The sequence below is a fragment of the Mauremys reevesii genome, linkage group 11, assembly GCF_016161935.1.
Source record: "Mauremys reevesii isolate NIE-2019 linkage group 11, ASM1616193v1, whole genome shotgun sequence".
NCBI lineage: Eukaryota > Metazoa > Chordata > Testudines > Geoemydidae > Mauremys > Mauremys reevesii.
Genome location: NC_052633.1, coordinates 32,185,748 through 32,204,035, shown reverse-complemented (window position 1 = coordinate 32,204,035; position 18,288 = coordinate 32,185,748). Strand labels below are relative to the sequence as shown.

The following is an 18,288-nucleotide window of genomic DNA, read 5'->3' as shown; positions in this document are numbered from 1 at the left end:
GGGCTTTTTTTTTTTTTTTTTTTTTGGCTGGTTGGGGTGGCAAAACCCTTGGAGCCAGCTCTGCATCTAAGGGTCTGTCTAGAACAGTAAACTGGACTGCGATTGGCCTACTGGGTGACGTTGGGCAAGTCATGTCTCCCCAGTGCCTCAATTTCCCCACCTTCAAAAATGGGGAGAATGATACTGACCCTCCTTGGTGAAGATCTTTGAGATTAGAAGATTAAAAGCTCTATAATGGAGGTAAGTATTAATACTGGCAATAGTTAGCAGTGAGTCATACTTCAGTTCCAACTAAACTACTGTTAAATATTATTTGGTTGCAAGTGTAGACGAGACAAAGTCATTTTTACAACCATTTCAGAAATTGTGTTTGAAACCATCTGCTTCACAAGCTGGAAATACACTCAGGATATCATTACTGTTCTTTTTTGACCAATAACTAATTCACATACCTCTCCTTGGTGGCACCTGAATGTGAGCATGCTTGGATTTTAGCTTCACAATGAGTCCACCTTTTACTGTGAATACTGTACATAACCTTGGATGAATGAGCTGTGCCTATGGTGAAAGTTATACACTTCTCAGAAAGTGCTTCTCTCACTTTTGCTACCAAATGCAAGTGGCTTTTTCAATAGGTTAACAGCATAGCTATCCTGACTTTTCTCTCCTCAAATTGGAAATAGTGCCAACTGGACATAGTACTGGACTGGGACACAGGCGACTGGGCTCTATTCTTGTCCCTTACACTACCTTGTTGGGTGATCTTGGGCAAGTCACTTCCCCTCTGTCTCTCAGTTTCCACATCTCTTAAAATGGGGAAAGTGTTACTGACCTCCTCTGTAAGGTGTTTTGAGATCTACTGATTAAAATTGCTTTACACAAAGTCCTATTTTCCACTTGTTCCAGGAGACTATATTCTCCCTTTCATTTCAGTGCTGACTTCCCAAACTGTTGCCCTTTGCTTTAATTATGAGTTTACCTATGTTTCTGCAATAAAATTCTTATAGTACTCCTCTTTTCCCTCCTGGTTAGCTATCAGTTTCACTTGCTTCATATTGATTTTGTCATCTAGTGGATACATGCCTTATTATTTTTCAGTAGCCACCTTAATAAATATGGCACTGCTTCAACATAAACATTGGGAACTGCTTTTCAAGTGACAATAGGCACTAGATGGACATCAAATTATCCCCAGCATTTTTGCTTTGCTCCCAAACTCTCACCTTTTGCCATGCTGCAGCAAAATCCTATCGGTACTTTGATCCTAGAACATCATGAGAGATGCAGGTGGTTCCTGTCACTCCATCACTCAAACTCTTGACAGATTTTGAGTCTGCATAATATTGCTTGATGAATTTTATTATGTGATCTATGCAGGCAAAGGAAAGTTTAGGTTCTGCCAGTATGCTGGCAAACCCTGCCTCTGATACCACAGCCATTTATTCAGAGTCTGTAATGCAAACACACATCTGCAGATTACACTAAGAGAAACTGAAGGACCAAGAGTATTCATAGCAGACAGCCACTGTACTTAATCATGCTGGCTTACTGAGCTGTGGTTTCAGAGTATTTCATTTCCTTATGACCAGCAAGCTTTTCAAATAGAAAAGTGCCTTGTGAATGGCAGAGGTAGTGCTGCCTTTAGATGGGGTGACATCACATGTTGGTAAATGCTCGTAATGCAAATGTCTGATTACCACTGAGGCAGTTTTGCTGAGTTCAGATAATATCCTGCTTGTTTCACACTGTATGTCACACAGAATACTGGAGGGTAAAGATGCATGCTGACTGCTCGGATTCATGCTCAGATGAAGTTACAGCAAAGTCTCGAGAGACTTGATCCAATGCCAACTGGAGTCAACATATGGATTTTTCAATGGACTTTCAAAGGCCCTAAATGAGCAACTCAACATCCATAGATGTCATTGGTGAGCAGTTTTGCATCAGTTTAGTGAAAACATAACCCATTACAGTTTATAGGCATTGGGATATTATATTTTAATCTGAAAGAATTTGTGTTATTTATTTTCTCTCTATTGAGAATTGGACTCAGTCAAGGCCATAATTTCCAAACTTGAGTTCTTAAAGAAAATAAAAATGTTTTCCTAAAACTCAGAAGATCAAATCCAGCCCTGGAGTGACTCCATCAGCTTCTATGAAGCTACTCCTACTTACACCAGGATGAAATCCTATCCCACTGACATCAACGGGAGTTCTGCCATTGTGTTCAGACCACCAAGATTTCAGCCCAGAACTGATTCCGGGGCAGATGCTAGATTTGGGCCCGTGTGTGTCTGTGTTTTAAAAAAAAAATGCTCTGCCCACTCTCTACTCATGTTTCATCCTATTTTTGCAATGGACTCTCCTCTCTCCCCCTCTCTGCTCCTTTCCCACATTCTTGTTTAAGTAGCATGTGAACCCAATAAATGGGAATTAGAATCAAAATGTTCAAACATCTGAACATGGGAAAACCAGGTTGCCCTCTCCAGTTAGCACAGTGCAACCTTTCAAGATAAGCAGCATTATAATATAAATCGATGCAATGAAAAACATCTTTTTTGTTTCAGCTGCTTATGCAGGAAAATAAAAGACCCTTTGCTGTGGAACATGGAGTGTGAGAAGGGAAAATAGCACTATAATTTCAAAAGCCAGCTTCTCACAGGTTGCCACAAGTAGTAGTCAAGGACATAACTAGTCTTTCATTCTGCAAAATTATGTAGGAACACAGCAACTATTCAGACGTCTTCCCACTCGTATACTTACTCTAATGCAGAATTAATGCATTTTAGAAAGGCTATTTTCTTTATAATTTCAGGCTATTTTGAAGTTTACAAAGGATAAACATGCAGGAGTCTAAAGTGAAACGCATATGTACAGAATATCCATTTATTTAATTTCCCTATGTACAACTATTGCAAGTCAAAGAAAAGCTTTTCCTAAGCTCAGAATCATCCTAGCCAGTAGAGACAATATAATATTCATTCTAAAGCACCAGCCTGTCTGGGAATGCTGTTTTGTTTTATCAAAAATAAACAAGAGCAACAGCATAGCACAAATTAGATGGGAGGGATTAACGGGGTTAAACCACCAGTCTTGTCCCCCTAATTCCGAGGAGTGCTAATCCTGTGCCCGCCTACCCCTGTCCATCCCGCCCTACTGCCTGCCTCCCCTACACATACAAATTGAGGATTTCCCTGTTGTGACATTCCCCAGGATATAATCTGGGCCAATGAATAGCTGTGTCCCCTCAGTTTTCCAACCTGGGGTGCCTTTTACATTGCTTCGCTGTGAGAACATCCACTTCTGGCCTGCTCACACACAGCCTCCAGCATGAAAATTACTCCCAGCTATACTGCAAGAGTACTTTAGCCAGTACTTTTGCCCCTTAAATTACACCGCAGAGCAACACCAGCAAATTTCTAGTCCCAGACTTTCCCCAGAAATGTGTGTCTTGTACTTGCCATCTCTTTCCTTCTGGACAATGCAAGCTCATAGAAAGGCTCATAGACTTTAAGGTCAGAAGGGAGCATTATGATCATCTAGTCTGACCTGCACATTGCAGGACACAGAATCTCACCCACCCACTCCTGTAACAGAACCCTAACCTCTGGCTCAGATACTAAAGTCCTCAAACCATGGTTTAAAGACAAAGAATCCACCATTTACACTAAATCTGCAAGTGACCCGTGCCCCATGCTACAGAGGAAGGTGAACCCCCCCACACGGTCTCTGCCAATTTGATTGGGGAGAAAATTCCTTTCCAACCCCAAATATGGCAATCAGTTAGACTCTGAGCACGTGGGCAAGACCCACTAGTCAGATACCTGGGGAAGAATTCTCTGTAGTTACTCAGAGCCCTCTCCATCAAGTGTTCCATCACCAGCCATTGGGGATTTTTGCTACTGGCAGTCACCGATGGGCCACACACCATTATAGGCAGTCCCTTCACACCATCCCTTCCATAAACTTACCAAGCTCAGCCTTGAAGCCAGTTAGGTTTTTTGCCCCACTGCTCCCCCTTGGAAGGCTGTTCCAGAACTTCACTCCTATGGTTAGAAAGCTTTGCCTAATTGTCTTGATGCACTGTAGGGTAGCGAAGCTGTCCATTTATTAAGTGTATTGCAGTAGCATCTAAAAACCCCAGTCATGACTCAGTACTCCATAGTGCTAAATGCTGGCTAAATAGAGAACAAAGAGCTAGTCCCTTCCCCAAACTGCTTCAAATATAAGTAAGTTACCATCTGATGAATGGATATATTTAGTTTTCACCAGATCTGAATTTGACCCTAAACATGAAATTACTTGTGTAATTGTTCACTTATAACCAGAATCTGTTAACTTTTTTTTTTAAACAAGGGTCACAATAGAGAGAAGATGTAGACATATCTGGTTAAAAAAAGCATACCTGTTCTCATTTATTTATAGTCAATTCATTAGTAATTGACTAAAACAAGGTAAGAAACCCAGCAACTTGGTTTATAAGGTGTAATCCTTGTTTCACCAGAATCCAGAGATGCCATTCCAAGCAGGGGGTAAAAAGATCTACCAGCAGACAGAGACTGGAAATGTCAAAAAAATTGGTCGTCAGCTTGCAATAAAGTCCAAGCGGCTGATGAGACTAGTTTACTTCCCATCTCCTTACAAGTCTCCTAACCCTTACAATACACAGCTTCTAGAGAATAGTAACTTTTTTTCTTGTCGATCATTCTTAGACAGGCAGTACTCAGACTTGGAAATCACGACTGCTTCCTGTTTTAATTGCACACCTGTGCTTGTTAATTTTTCACTGTGTATTTTCCTGCATTTACAGTAATATTTAGCACATTTTAAGGCGCAGATAGATAATGAATGATGATTGCACTGATAATTATGCTTGCTAGGAAGTGATGAGTCATTCTATACTCTCTTGTAGAGCTTATTTTAAAATTAAAAGGCTGGAGTCTATCCATAACTTATTGGGACATTTCCCAACCCCTTGTAGCATATTTTATTAGGCCAACAGCTAAGAACAAGAGGAGCAGCCAATGGTGATACAAGCTTCATTTAACAGTGCCAGCAAAGGTGGATATTAACTCTCCAGCATAGAAAATGACATCAGTGGCATTGCACAAGAAGTGGAAGACAATTCAGGAAAAGAAATTAAATACCCGTCCAACAGAGATATGAACTGGGAAGAGATCCAGAGAACCACCTAGCTGCATAAACCAAAGGAACTGCAGGAACTCATTGAAGACTCCAGGAATCAAGGAAGAAGAAAGAACTCCCGCATCACTACGTTACAGAAGGAAATGGAGAACAACCACCTGGGTTTATTCTTTGAGATGCAGACTTCATTGAAGTCAACTGTGCTATACCAGTTTACACAAATTGAAGAGCTGGCCATTAATTAAATTTTTATTTATAATCATGGGAATCATAGGACTGGAAGGGACCTCGAGAGGTCATCTACTTCAGTCCCCTGAACTCATGGCAGGACTAAGTATTACCTAGATCATCCCTGACAGGCATTTGTCAAACCTGCTCTTAATCTCCAGTGATGGAGATTCCACAACCTCCCTATGCAATTTATTCCAGAGCTTAACCACCCTGACAGGAAGTTTTTCTTAATGTCCAACCTAAATCTCCCTTACTTCAATTTAAACCCATTGCTTCTTGTCCTGCCCTCAGATGCTAAGAACAACATTTTTTCTCCCTCCTCCTTGTAACAACCTTTTATGTACTTGAAGTGTTATGTTCCCTCTCGGTCTTCTCTTTTCCAGATTAAACAAACCCAATATTTTCAATCTTCCCTCATAAGTGATGTTTTCTAGGCCTTTAATATTTTTTGTTGATCTTCTCTGGACTTTCTCCAGTTTGTCCACATCTTTCCTGAAATGTGGCACCCAGAACTGGACACAATACTTCAGCTGTGGCCTAATCAGCGCAGAGTAGAGCGGAAGAATTACTTTGTGTGTCTTGCTTACAACACTCCTGCTAATACATCCCAGAATGATGATCACCTTTTTTTGCAACAGTGTTACACCGTTGACTCATATTTAACTTGTGGTCCACTATGACCCCAAGATCCCTTTCCACTGTACTCATTCCTAGGCAGTAATTTCTTATTTTGTATGTGTGCAACTGATTGCTCCTTCCTAAGTGGAGTACTTTGCGTTTGTCCTGATTGAATTTCATCCTATTTACTTCAGACAATTTCTCCAGTTTGTCCAGATCATTTGGAATTTTAATCCTATCCTCCAAAGCATTTGCAACCCCTCCCAGCTTGGTATCATCCACAAACCATTATCTAAATCATTGATGAAGATATTGAACAGAACTGGACCCCAAACTGATCTCTGCAGGACCCCACTTGTTATGCCCTTCCAGAATGACTGTGAACCACTGATAGTTACTCTCTGGGAACAGTTTTCCCAGAGAATCTACCTCTCATCTACACTAGTGGTTTTGGGTGGGATTTTCTAAAGTTCTTAAGAGTTATTTACCTAAGTCCTACTAAAAGACTTTGGAAGGTAGTGCCTACACAGCATTAAAATACCATAAAAATATCCCAGCATTTGTTTGAGTTTCACATAGAGCTTCGTTTAAAGCCTAGACAGACACATCATGTCCCTTCTGAGTACAGATTCTCATACAGTAGTGCTGCTTTGCTATTGATAAGTAAACCAATAAAATCACATTTAGAGACTTTGATTTAAAATAATTAAATCCAAGAAAGGAGATTGGACACACCCATCCAGGTATTGAACATCTCTCTCCTACCTCCCCTAAGAATTCTGTGTCTTTTCAAGCTCTCTCCTTGTGGCCTTTCAGCACTGATGATCACATGGGCACCATAAGAAGTTTGGATAACTTTTGCTTTGACTCTTTTGCTTTTCATGTTTTGCAGTAGGAACTGAAAAAGAAGCTCTTAGAAGTTTCAAACTAGCATATAGTCTTGTTTTGAATTTTCCATACACTGATATGACATGAATAGACTAAAGTTCAAGCAGCTGTTACTGACCCTAACAAGGAAAGATAGAAAACTACAGTACAAATCTTTCCATGAAATGATCACTTGAATTGTCAGTGAGGGCTAAATAAAGTGAGGATTTAATGCCACTAAGTTTTCATGTAAATTGCTCAGAACGTAGCATATTTAAATTCAGATCAAACAAACCCAATATTTTCAATCTTCCCTCATAAGTGATGTTTTCTAGGCCTTTAATATTTTTTGTTGATCTTCTCTGGACTTTCTCCAGTTTGTCCACATCTTTCCTGAAATGTGGCACCCAGAACTGGACACAATACTTCAGCTGAGGCCTAATCAGCGCAGAGTAGAGCGGAAGAATTACTTTGTGTGTCTTGCTTACAACACTCCTGCTAATACATCCCAGAATGATGATCACCTTTTTTTGCAACAGTGTTACACCGTTGACTCATATTTAACTTGTGGTCCACTATGACCCCAAGATCCCTTTCCACTGTACTCATTCCTAGGCAGTAATTTCTTATTTTGTATGTGTGCAACTGATTGCTCCTTCCTAAGTGGAGTACTTTGCGTTTGTCCTGATTGAATTTCATCCTATTTACTTCAGACAATTTCTCCAGTTTGTCCAGATCATTTGGAATTTTAATCCTATCCTCCAAAGCATTTGCAACCCCTCCCAGCTTGGTATCATCCACAAACCATTATCTAAATCATTGATGAAGATATTGAACAGAACTGGACCCCAAACTGATCTCTGCAGGACCCCACTTGTTATGCCCTTCCAGAATGACTGTGAACCACTGATAGTTACTCTCTGGGAACAGTTTTCCCAGAGAATCTACCTCTCATCTACACTAGTGGTTTTGGGTGGGATTTTCTAAAGTTCTTAAGAGTTATTTACCTAAGTCCTACTAAAAGACTTTGGAAGGTAGTGCCTACACAGCATTAAAATACCATAAAAATATCCCAGCATTTGTTTGAGTTTCACATAGAGCTTCGTTTAAAGCCTAGACAGACACATCATGTCCCTTCTGAGTACAGATTCTCATACAGTAGTGCTGCTTTGCTATTGATAAGTAAACCAATAAAATCACATTTAGAGACTTTGATTTAAAATAATTAAATCCAAGAAAGGAGATTGGACACACCCATCCAGGTATTGAACATCTCTCTCCTACCTCCCCTAAGAATTCTGTGTCTTTTCAAGCTCTCTCCTTGTGGCCTTTCAGCACTGATGATCACATGGGCACCATAAGAAGTTTGGATAACTTTTGCTTTGACTCTTTTGCTTTTCATGTTTTGCAGTAGGAACTGAAAAAGAAGCTCTTAGAAGTTTCAAACTAGCATATAGTCTTGTTTTGAATTTTCCATACACTGATATGACATGAATAGACTAAAGTTCAAGCAGCTGTTACTGACCCTAACAAGGAAGGATAGAAAACTACAGTACAAATCTTTCCATGAAATGATCACTTGGATTGTCAGTGAGGGCTAAAGAAAGTGAGGATTTAATGCCACTAAGTTTTCATGTAAATTGCTCAGAACGTAGCATATTTAAATTCAGATCATTTGGAATTTCTCATTTTATGTCAGTGAATCATGATTAGACAAATCAACACTACTAGTAGTGAAATCTAAAAATTTAACTAACATGCTAGCAACTAAATATGTGGCACGACTGGTGAATAAGCTGTCAGAGCTCTCAATATCTCTTTAGTTATTTTAATGTAAATAAAAGTCCCTACAAGATATGAGTGCCTGGGTTGTGGACACAACAATTATTTAGTTGTTTCCTCATCTCTTTTCTCTGCAAAGAAAGTTTTTTCCTAAGATTCTCATTAACACGATATAAAAACTGATGTCTATTTGAAATGTGAAGATACCGGATTGGTTTTCCTTCTGCAGTTGTCACACCTCACGAGAATGAACGTTTGTTTGGTTTGGTGGGGTTTTGTTTTGGTTCAGAGTGCTTGCATTAGTATGTTTCCCACATTTCATGGAACAGATTTTCTATCCAGCAGGCTAACAGCAACCTTTTCTTTAATTTAATTCAACATTGGTAACTACATTTCTTCAGTGTTTTTGGATACCTAATCAGTTCTATGACTGTACTGTAGGCTTTATTTAGAATACAAACATTTCCTGTCTGAATATATCAATACTTACAAGATTACTGTACAACACTACTTAATTATACGCTCCTGGACTAAACATCACCCTATAGTTAGAAACGTATCACATTGTTCTGTTTGTGTCCTAAACTGTCACATAGTGTTGTTAAATACTGATTGTATTTCACCACAAAGAGGGACAGATTTCAGTAGTGAGTGAAGTAATCCATAGCTTTTCTCAGAACTGCGTCTATACACATAGATACATAAAACACAAGGTACAGACAATAATAGGTTTCCCTCCCCCCACCAGCTGAGGTTAAAAAACAGAAAATATAAAAGGAAGTGTTTATGGGTGTGGTGCTCCTTACAGCCAATTCTATTGCGTGCGCGCACACACCCACACACCAAATAAAACAATCGAGTGAAAAGTTTCAAGTTGAAGCACTCCAGAGTCACAAAATACTAAAATTCCTAAGCATGTGAACTTCTTGCTGCACCAAACAAGCAACAGGTCTGGATCCATGCACATACACAGCAAAAAAAGCTTCCGACAAAGAAAACAAACCTGGCACTAAAACAGAGAAGCATAAAGCATAACATGCATGAGTGTTCCCCCAAAAAACAAAGCAAACAAAAAAAGTTGCCCATCAAGACACTGGAAAATAGCAACATCTAGTAGACTAATCATTTATAGAAGTATTTAAACACAAAATTTAGATGATATGGTTGGCTCATTAACCACATTTCAAGTGCAGTGATTACATAATTAATCACCACAATGTCATGTTTCTAAAGTAATTTTTGACATTAAATTGTAACTTACTGTTTTCTTAAAGTACTGGAAACTAAGTCACACGCAGTTCCTCAGGTTAATCAAGCAACTCCCAGTTGCCATGACTGTGCATACAAGTTGCCATAGACAAACTGTTAAATGCATATTAACTTTTGAGATAGGTTTCAGCTTCTATACTATATTTTCTGTTTTCCTGCTATTTATTTTTTAGGAGCCACCATTGCTGCTTAGCTTCTGTGAACTGATGTGAATAAAGGCCAAAGTGAACATAAATAATATGTATTTTAAAGTCTTATCTGCCTTACAGGTCTATGAATCTGGATGTGTTCAGCCACCTAGATGTACTGTGGGTAGACTGAGCAAGCAATGCCACAGCATCTAATGGATGAGTCTTGTCTTTTGTTATTCTCATATAACAGGAAGGGACCCATATATTGCTTTTTCTACAGAATATCACAGATTCAATTGTCGTTGATTTATTTAACCTCAGTTTACTGTGCCTACTTAACTGGTAATGTGGAAAAATGGTAGCAGCCTCAAGTTTAGTAAATAATTTCAAGGACAAAAAAATACTCATCTTAGTATGCTAAGGGAAAACCTTTTCCAATCTTGAACATATGTTGAATACAGCTGGATACAGAAAAAAATACTTTAAAATTAAACACTCTTATTTCATCAGCCAAAAGTAAAGTGTAGTTATATAAGACTCAAAAGAGGAGATAACTTTCGGCAGATACATGAAAACAGCATGCTTATCATGGCATTTACGCCTACTTGAATGTTCATCTGGAAGAGAGTCATACTGACAGTTTATCACATGCAACCATCACTGTTCAGAACACAAAAGTTAATATTAAGAGCTAGATTGTAATGATCTCCACATCTACCTAGGTATGCAAAGAGCGGGGGTGCAAGCTTGTTGAGCTCCCACACAAAATTCCTCCCCCCACCCCACCCCCCGAAGCCCGGTTTTATTAAAAAAGGTAGGATAAATTATGCCAAAACAAGACTACATGAGCCCCAACTCAGGCCTTCCTCCAAGGTCTGGTTGCTGCCAGGGTTTCTTTCTTCAGGACTAGACCTTTGTTTCCTGGCCCAGGGAGCTACTTCCATCTTCCTACGTGATGGAGTTTAATAAGCCACAATTGTCACAATGAATCAACAGTAATTTACATGCAGCTCCTTGCACAGAACCTGGGCAGATCCTGTTAACTGAGCAAGGTATGAGTAGAAGAAAAGACAAAAAGCCTCCTGCTTCACGCATCACAGGGCTAGTGACAATCACTGTCCAAATCTGGAACACAAACACTGTGCAAAGTTAGTGCCAACAGTGACACTTGCCTCACTTGAGCTTAGTGACCCAGAGAGCATGTATGCATAATCTTTCCAACTCCTCAGCATTCCCCCAGGCAGTATTGGATCCAATACCACGTACTGTGATGTGATAAGAAAGCAGGATGCCTGCTCCCACAGCATGCACAATGGTAGGATAAGAATATGAATCCAGTTTTAGCAGAGGCAAGATGAGCTTGATTAAAAGACAAAGTACAGATGCAACTAGGGATCCAATCTTTATTTCACAAAACACACTCTAATCTTCTTATTCACTGTCAGGAATCACTTGTGCCTCTAATGCATGTCTATTTACATACATTACCATTAAGATGTCTTAGCCTGTAATTGTTTTATTACATCCCTTTAAACTTTATTACTGTAAATTATAAGTTCCCTCTGGTTAGTCAGCTCAGCATGCTGTTCAGATGATGACACCGTCAAAGTTGCTCCCTCGTTCAGCAATATGAGAATGGCTCAGTCACTGGAGTCCTCGTGCTGTGCCTGTAATGACATCAGCTGATGTGGTGCTTACAACTTCATTTCAGTTTCATCGATGCCTGGCCGGAAAAGTATCGCCTGCTACAATACCCATCTGTAGAAATTATAACTCCCATTAAGCGCAGTGGAGCTAGATTTTTGCCTATGAAGGTTGTGGCAGTTTCTACAGCTGTCAAGGAGAGCAAACGTCTGATTTTTAATAGTGTGTAGTTAAGCAATTGAAAAAAAAGTTATGCGTAGTTGATTCTGTTACTGACTCCTGGGCTTAACTGCTATTAGCTAATACTTCTCTTAGCTTACCTTGTCCTGCCAAACTGGCTCCCTTGCATCCAATACTACTGTTAGATCACATTCAAATTTTACCTTTTGAAACTTCACGCTCCCTAAACTTTAAACATAACTTTTCTTCCCTCACCTGGTTCTACCTCTTAATTTTTTCTCCCTAAACTAATGTAAGAAAACAGACTCATTTCCTCTTGCCTGATGTAGGAGAACCACCTCCCAAATACTTTGCAACATTGCTTCTGAAGATGCCTTCTAAACCCTGTAACTCAAAAGTTCATCAATACTCTCATCCCTCCTACTATCTTCTCTAGAGACAATGTTGATTGCAGCAAAATTATTTTTTATCTGCCTCCAACAGCCACCCACAGAATTTCCCAAAGGAACAATTAACACTCCTCCAAAGTCACTCTTCCCATGAGCTTCTTGGGGGTTGGCCACTAATCCCACTCACTCTCAAGAAATAAGCCCTCTACCAAACCTAGCAGCTTGGTAATTTATCACCAAACACGTTCTTCAAGCCACGGGGTAGATGCAAAGACCTTTATGTACCGCACCAGGTGGCTTGAACTATGGAACTTTATCCGCTTGGACACTGATCACAAAGAACAGATACCTCCAGCTCCCCAACATATTTAACTTACCATTTCCTGCTCGGTTTATAAAAAACATCCCCCTGTTCTGCACCATAGCAATGCACTAGTCAGCTCAGTCTTCTGCATCTCCAATTTTCTTTTTTGTTAGAATTTCACATCTGCCCAAATCCTGCCAAATGGCTCATATTAAAGTGTGGGTTCTTGAAAAGTGTTATTTCCTTCCTGAACAGCAGGGTCTATAGTTCAGTCACAGACAGAGTGGCAAAAGTCCTTAGGTACTATAGTGATGGACACAGTGGAAAAGTAGGAATTTCTGCCTCCATTACACCTGTGCAATCTTATCTTCAGTAGTCTTGCACAAGTGATCAGGACACGCAAATGAACAAGGACAGACACAGTGATGGATTTAAGGAGCAGACCACAACTTTATTAAACTTAACATCAGGGAAGGGGTGCAATTTTCCCCATCTCCACCCACTAGACTGTTAAGTGGGTCCAGTGTGGGGTTAACAGGGCTATCACATAGCTCATAACTCACGGTAGACTCTCTCTGGCCTACCCCTAGGATTCAGGATTCAGCTTGCTTGGCTGAATTCTCTCATCCTTCCCTCTTTGGTATCTTCTGTCTCCTTCACAGGGGGTCTTAGTCGGTGAGGGTTTCTCCTTTACTTTGTCCATTAGTGAAACCTGCACAACACTTTCAAAAGATGAGCCTGGGAGCTTAAATTCATAACTTTGCTAGTTAGATCATGGACTGAACAGACACACTGGATTTATGCCTTATTACAACAAATCTGGTTACCCACTAACCCTCTCCCTCCGTTCCCCCCATGACAGGAGACATGTTAATGGCCCACTTCACTTTCAATGGTCCCTTGAAATATGCATTAACTACTTATGTTAAACAATATGTTTCACCTTGTATTTAGCTGCAACACCCTGAATACATTTCCCAGAGCTGAAGAAGAACTCTGTATAAGCTTGAAAGCTTGCCTCTCTCACCAACAGAAGTTGATCTAATAACTGATATCACCTCACAACCTTGTCTCTCTACTATTACATTTGTAGGTCCTATCCCTATTTAACCTGTGGGTTCATGATACTGTGAGGTAGGCAAAAAAGCCTAATGAGCCTCAGCCAATTTGGCCTCAATGAGAAAAAAAAAAAAAGTCCACCTGATCCTAGAACAGGCCCTTGGTCAGACCCACAGCATCCTAATACTACAGTTCCTATAGCATATAGCTATGGAAAGGGAGGGTGGTTACAGCTAAAATGGAGCAACAGGGAGAAAGGCAAATCTGCTCCCATTTCCCTCTGGCTGGCCAATAGTCAGAAGAGCACCCATAGTAAGTCAGGGGGAAGGAACCTACCCACATGTACAGTCCCAATTTATTCTACAGCTGTCCAGCACCTTGAGGATCCAGATAAAATGTTCCACCTCTTAGGATGGGTGGTTGGCAATTGAGGGCAGAATTTGGTCCTGCAAAGTCTTGTCATTTGGCAACTGTAGCAGGTGGAGATAGTTAGAAACTAAACTCACAAATGAAGTGATACTGGATTACTATTAATCAATCATTGTTGGTACAACTGTAGCACCCAGGAGCCCCAGTCATGGACCAGTGCCCTATTGTGTTGGGTGCTCTACAAAACAGAACAAAAAGATGATTCCTGCCCCCCCCCAAGAGTTTACACAGCTTGGGCACAAGGGGCCCTTTTACTCTAACTTGGTTTTCCTTCTAATTTGGATCTACCTGAAGTCATTGTAGTTAAATTAAAAAACTGGTTGATTGGCTTTTGATACACAGAACAAGTGAGAGAACTCTAACAAGTGCTCCAAATGAGCGCCTCATCTGCTCAGCATGGCATCAAGGTTAATACCCTGCATAAGCATTAACATAAATTGCATATTGCAGCTCAGTTATGCTCAATCTATACTACAGATTCTTTTTAGTTTATACAGAGACTTTTCAAACTATATCACAGAAGATAGGATTTTAAGGCTTAAATTTCAATTGCACAGATTCCTGTTGAGTATCGAGATTTACAAAGCTTATTGAGACAAAGGCATTTAACATAGCTTAGCTTAGTCTCTTTTTTCCTGTCTTTGGTGCCTACTAATAAAAAGGAATAATAATTCTATTATTATGCAGATCAGAAGCAATCCAGTAAATTATTAAGAATTGCTCCTATCAAGATCATCTTTTTAGGTTTCCTGTCTAACTAGGTATTTGGAGGTACTGTCACATACAAATCCATATGAAACCATCAAGATACGCACATGTCACTGGATAACCCTATGGCTAGGTTATTATAACCCCTCTACTGCTACACTTCCAAATTGTTTTGGTAGACTCACTTTTTAGCTAAAGTCTTGATTGTAACCTCTTTAGGGCAAGGACCAATCTTTTACTTGTTAATGGTTATTCTGCTAGGTACTTTACCGAATAAATCTCAATACTCAAGAGGTCCAGTACCTGAAGTCACTATTGCTAGTTACTCATATCATACTGTAACACAATCTGTGGCTGCACACATTCAAATAGCCAATCACCAATTAAAGTGCACGCATATCTGTTGTGTCAGCTATAGAACTCGGACCCTCTGCTCCAAAATAACAGGTCCTACACCACCAGTAGTAAAAAGTTCTAGTTTAGCTCTGCAAGCCTGAGTCAGCAGACCCAGGCTGAGACTTGGTGTGGCGAGTTTTTTATCATGGTGTGGATGTCTCCTTCATGCCTTAGTGTTCCCTCTGTACAATGGGAACAACTGCCCTGCCCCACTTGGCTGCCGGGAGGGTAAGTGTCTTAAAAATAGTGAATTGCTCAGCTACTGTAGTGATGGGGGCCAGATAAGCCAGAGAGTCCAGGGCCAGACGGGACCACCAGCTTATTTAGCCTGGTCTCCTGCATGTCATAAGTCATCAGCAACTGAAATTAGACCAGGTGTAACAGCCAAAGCTACAGAAGGAAGTTACAAGATTGCACAGTGCACTGCAAAAAATGGAAAGCCATTTACAGACGGAACCCCAGGCCGGCAGCAGAGTGCCACTGCAAATCAGCATGCGTGCCATAGGTTGTGGACGCCTGTTCTATACCATCTATGTATCAACCACTAGATGGAGACATGATGCACACTTGAGCAGATCTGATGTCCCATCCAGCTTTCATTTGAGGCCTGATCCAATGCCTATGTTAGTCAGTAGAAAGAGTCCCATTGAATACAATGGAAATAGGATCAGACCCTCAGACTCCAGCTGCTTATACTTGGTTTCATTCACAATTGTCAATGCTAAGAAAACTTTTCGAAGAGAAATGTATGCAAATATGCTGGGGTTGGGTAGCACATAATGGTAAATTGTAGTACTTTACAAGCATTTTGAATTATTGACACAACAGCCCTCTGAAGTGCAGGTGAGCCTAATAATTTCTATTTTACCAACAGAGTAAGAGTGAAAATTTGAACAAAGGAATCCCATTCTGTCAACTTAGTCTACTAGGACCACATAACATCTCAAGCTAGAGTTACTCCTCCTCTGTGGTCAGCCAGCTCAGCTGCACAGAGTCTGCTGATCTGGAGCTTGATTTGCCTGCAATACACACAAGCAACACTGGACGTCCTGGGTAGCATGACCCTTCATAATCAGATGTTTCTGAGGTCCTTCCTAAAAGCTGAAGAGTATGTAGGCATGAATGACACAGTAGATGTATTGAGAGGAAACAGTAAATAATCAGTGGCATCTGGAAGCAAGGCCAGCTCCAGGTCCCAGCGCAGGAAGCAGATGCTTGGGATGGCCAATGGAAAGGGGCGGCACATCTGGGTCTTTGGCGGCAGGTCCCTCAGTCCCTCTCGGAGGGAAGAACTGGCCGCCGAATTGCCATCAAATAATGAAGAGGCGTGGCAGAGCAGCTGCCCAAGTGCCGCCGATCGCGGCTTTATCTTTTTTTTTTTTTCCTTTGCCGCTTGGGGCGGCAAAAAAGCTAGAGCTGGCCCTGTCTGGAAGAAGACATCCACGAAACTTTACACTCCAGTGACTAATTTAAATGTTCACGTTTAAACTCAGTGAAAGAGTCTAGGAACTAGTTTTTTTTTAAAGTGAATACTGAGGTTAACCCTGACATTTCTAGTTCCCAAAATCTTCACAGGCCCCAAAGATCAGCTCGGAAACATTGTGTAACCACTGTAGATGGCATCAAGCCATGAATCACTAGGCATATGTCCACTCGTAACAACCTTTAGTGACAATTTTGTTCAGGCAACCTGTTGCTTTCTTTCCCAATTAGCTGACCTATATTTGTTTTAAACAAATCCCAACATTTTCCACTTCTTAAAGATTAGTCTTATTTCTATATAAAAAAAAAGTCATAGGAATTTGGAACACAACATAAGTCCTATTTTTCCTGTTGCATAGAGGTACCTATGGTAACATCCAGGAATTACTGTAAACCAGCAAAAACTGCATGTTTCCCTGAGCCCTGATGACATTTATTTACCCACAATGCCATGATGTGGAAGTACTGGTTCAGCTGCACAAGGTCAATCATATTCCCTCTGTCGCTTTCCTGGAGGGAGAAACAGCTTTTCCAACACAATGACATGACAAAGGCCATGTAAATCAATGCAAACTCTGAAAATTAAGCACTTATTCCCAGACAGATACTTTCACATGTGCATGCTCTTTCTCTCTCTGGACAATAGATATTAGTGGCAGAAACACTGCAGTGTTCATGCTGCTTGAGCAGAAAGAGCTATTTAAATGTTTCAGAAGCAGCTTGATCTGCTACAAATGTAGATAGCACAGCAATGTTGCCATAGTGAACCACACTGGAGCAGGAGCCCAGACTAAAGAGAACAGGATGATGGCCAAAGTTATACCAAAATAGAAGGATTGCAGCACAGAGTCAATCTAGTATCCTGCACTGTAGTATAGAAATGATTGTTGTATTTGTGGCTTTATAAAGAGCAGGACAGCTACCACTGGCCAGCATTTTTAATGAAGATCCTGTCTGAGCAAGAGCAAGCTCCATCACTTAGAATACAAAGTATAGTAATATGAACTGAATATTAAGAGCTTTTTAGGGAAAAGTTAGGCAGTGACAATACAGTATGTTAATATAAATCTAAGTGAGAAGTACCCTAGCTACAAAAGAAAGACTCTCCAGTCAAGATATTCCCAAATCCTTATGCTAATGAATGGATAGTGAAGATTGGTATCAGTATGTTTGGTTTCAGCATAGCAGTTTACTGCTATATCAGTCAAGGATGCTTGTAATCGTACCAAGAACTCATTTCTCCATGCTGAAGTGACTAAACACACAGTGGATGTAACATGCTTATTATAGAAAAAGAAGAGGATGAGGATCTCATACCTTTGATGATTTCCCCCCAAACATTAAATGTGTGACTTAATTATTTTAATATTAAACCAAAAACCCCATAGTTCACAACCTTTACATGAAGTAAATGCTTTTATGAAAGAAGCAGAAGAGGAAAACAGTTTATCTGCTGCTTTCTGCTTGAGAGTCATATTCTGGAAGTGGTACCAAAATGTCTTGTTCTATTTATATGGAAAAAAACCTCTGGTAAGACAATTCTGAATTAAGTTAGCATGGTGCTGAGCAAATGTAAAGACACTGGTCTTTGAATGGGAGTCTTTCATTATTTCAACTGCATCGAGGGGCCAGGAGGAAAAAACATCGAATGTTT

The 18,288-nt window shown here is 40.3% G+C and overlaps 1 protein-coding gene and 1 long non-coding RNA gene across 3 annotated transcripts in view; one reads left to right on the top strand and one right to left on the bottom strand.

Moving 5' to 3' along the window:
* LOC120374529 (calcium/calmodulin-dependent 3',5'-cyclic nucleotide phosphodiesterase 1A-like) overlaps nt 1-18,288 on the bottom strand; it is a 200,810-nt gene that overhangs the window by 124,103 nt on the left and 58,419 nt on the right. The window lies entirely within an intron of this gene.
* LOC120374421 lies at nt 19-18,035 on the top strand. 2 transcript variants are annotated; one of them, XR_005586083.1, is made up of 3 exons: nt 19-240; nt 1,761-1,928; nt 16,027-18,035. It is a non-coding gene; the product is annotated as an uncharacterized LOC120374421 (long non-coding RNA). The 2 variants fall into 2 exon arrangements; XR_005586082.1 differs by lacking the exon at nt 16,027-18,035 and adding an exon at nt 4,505-4,587.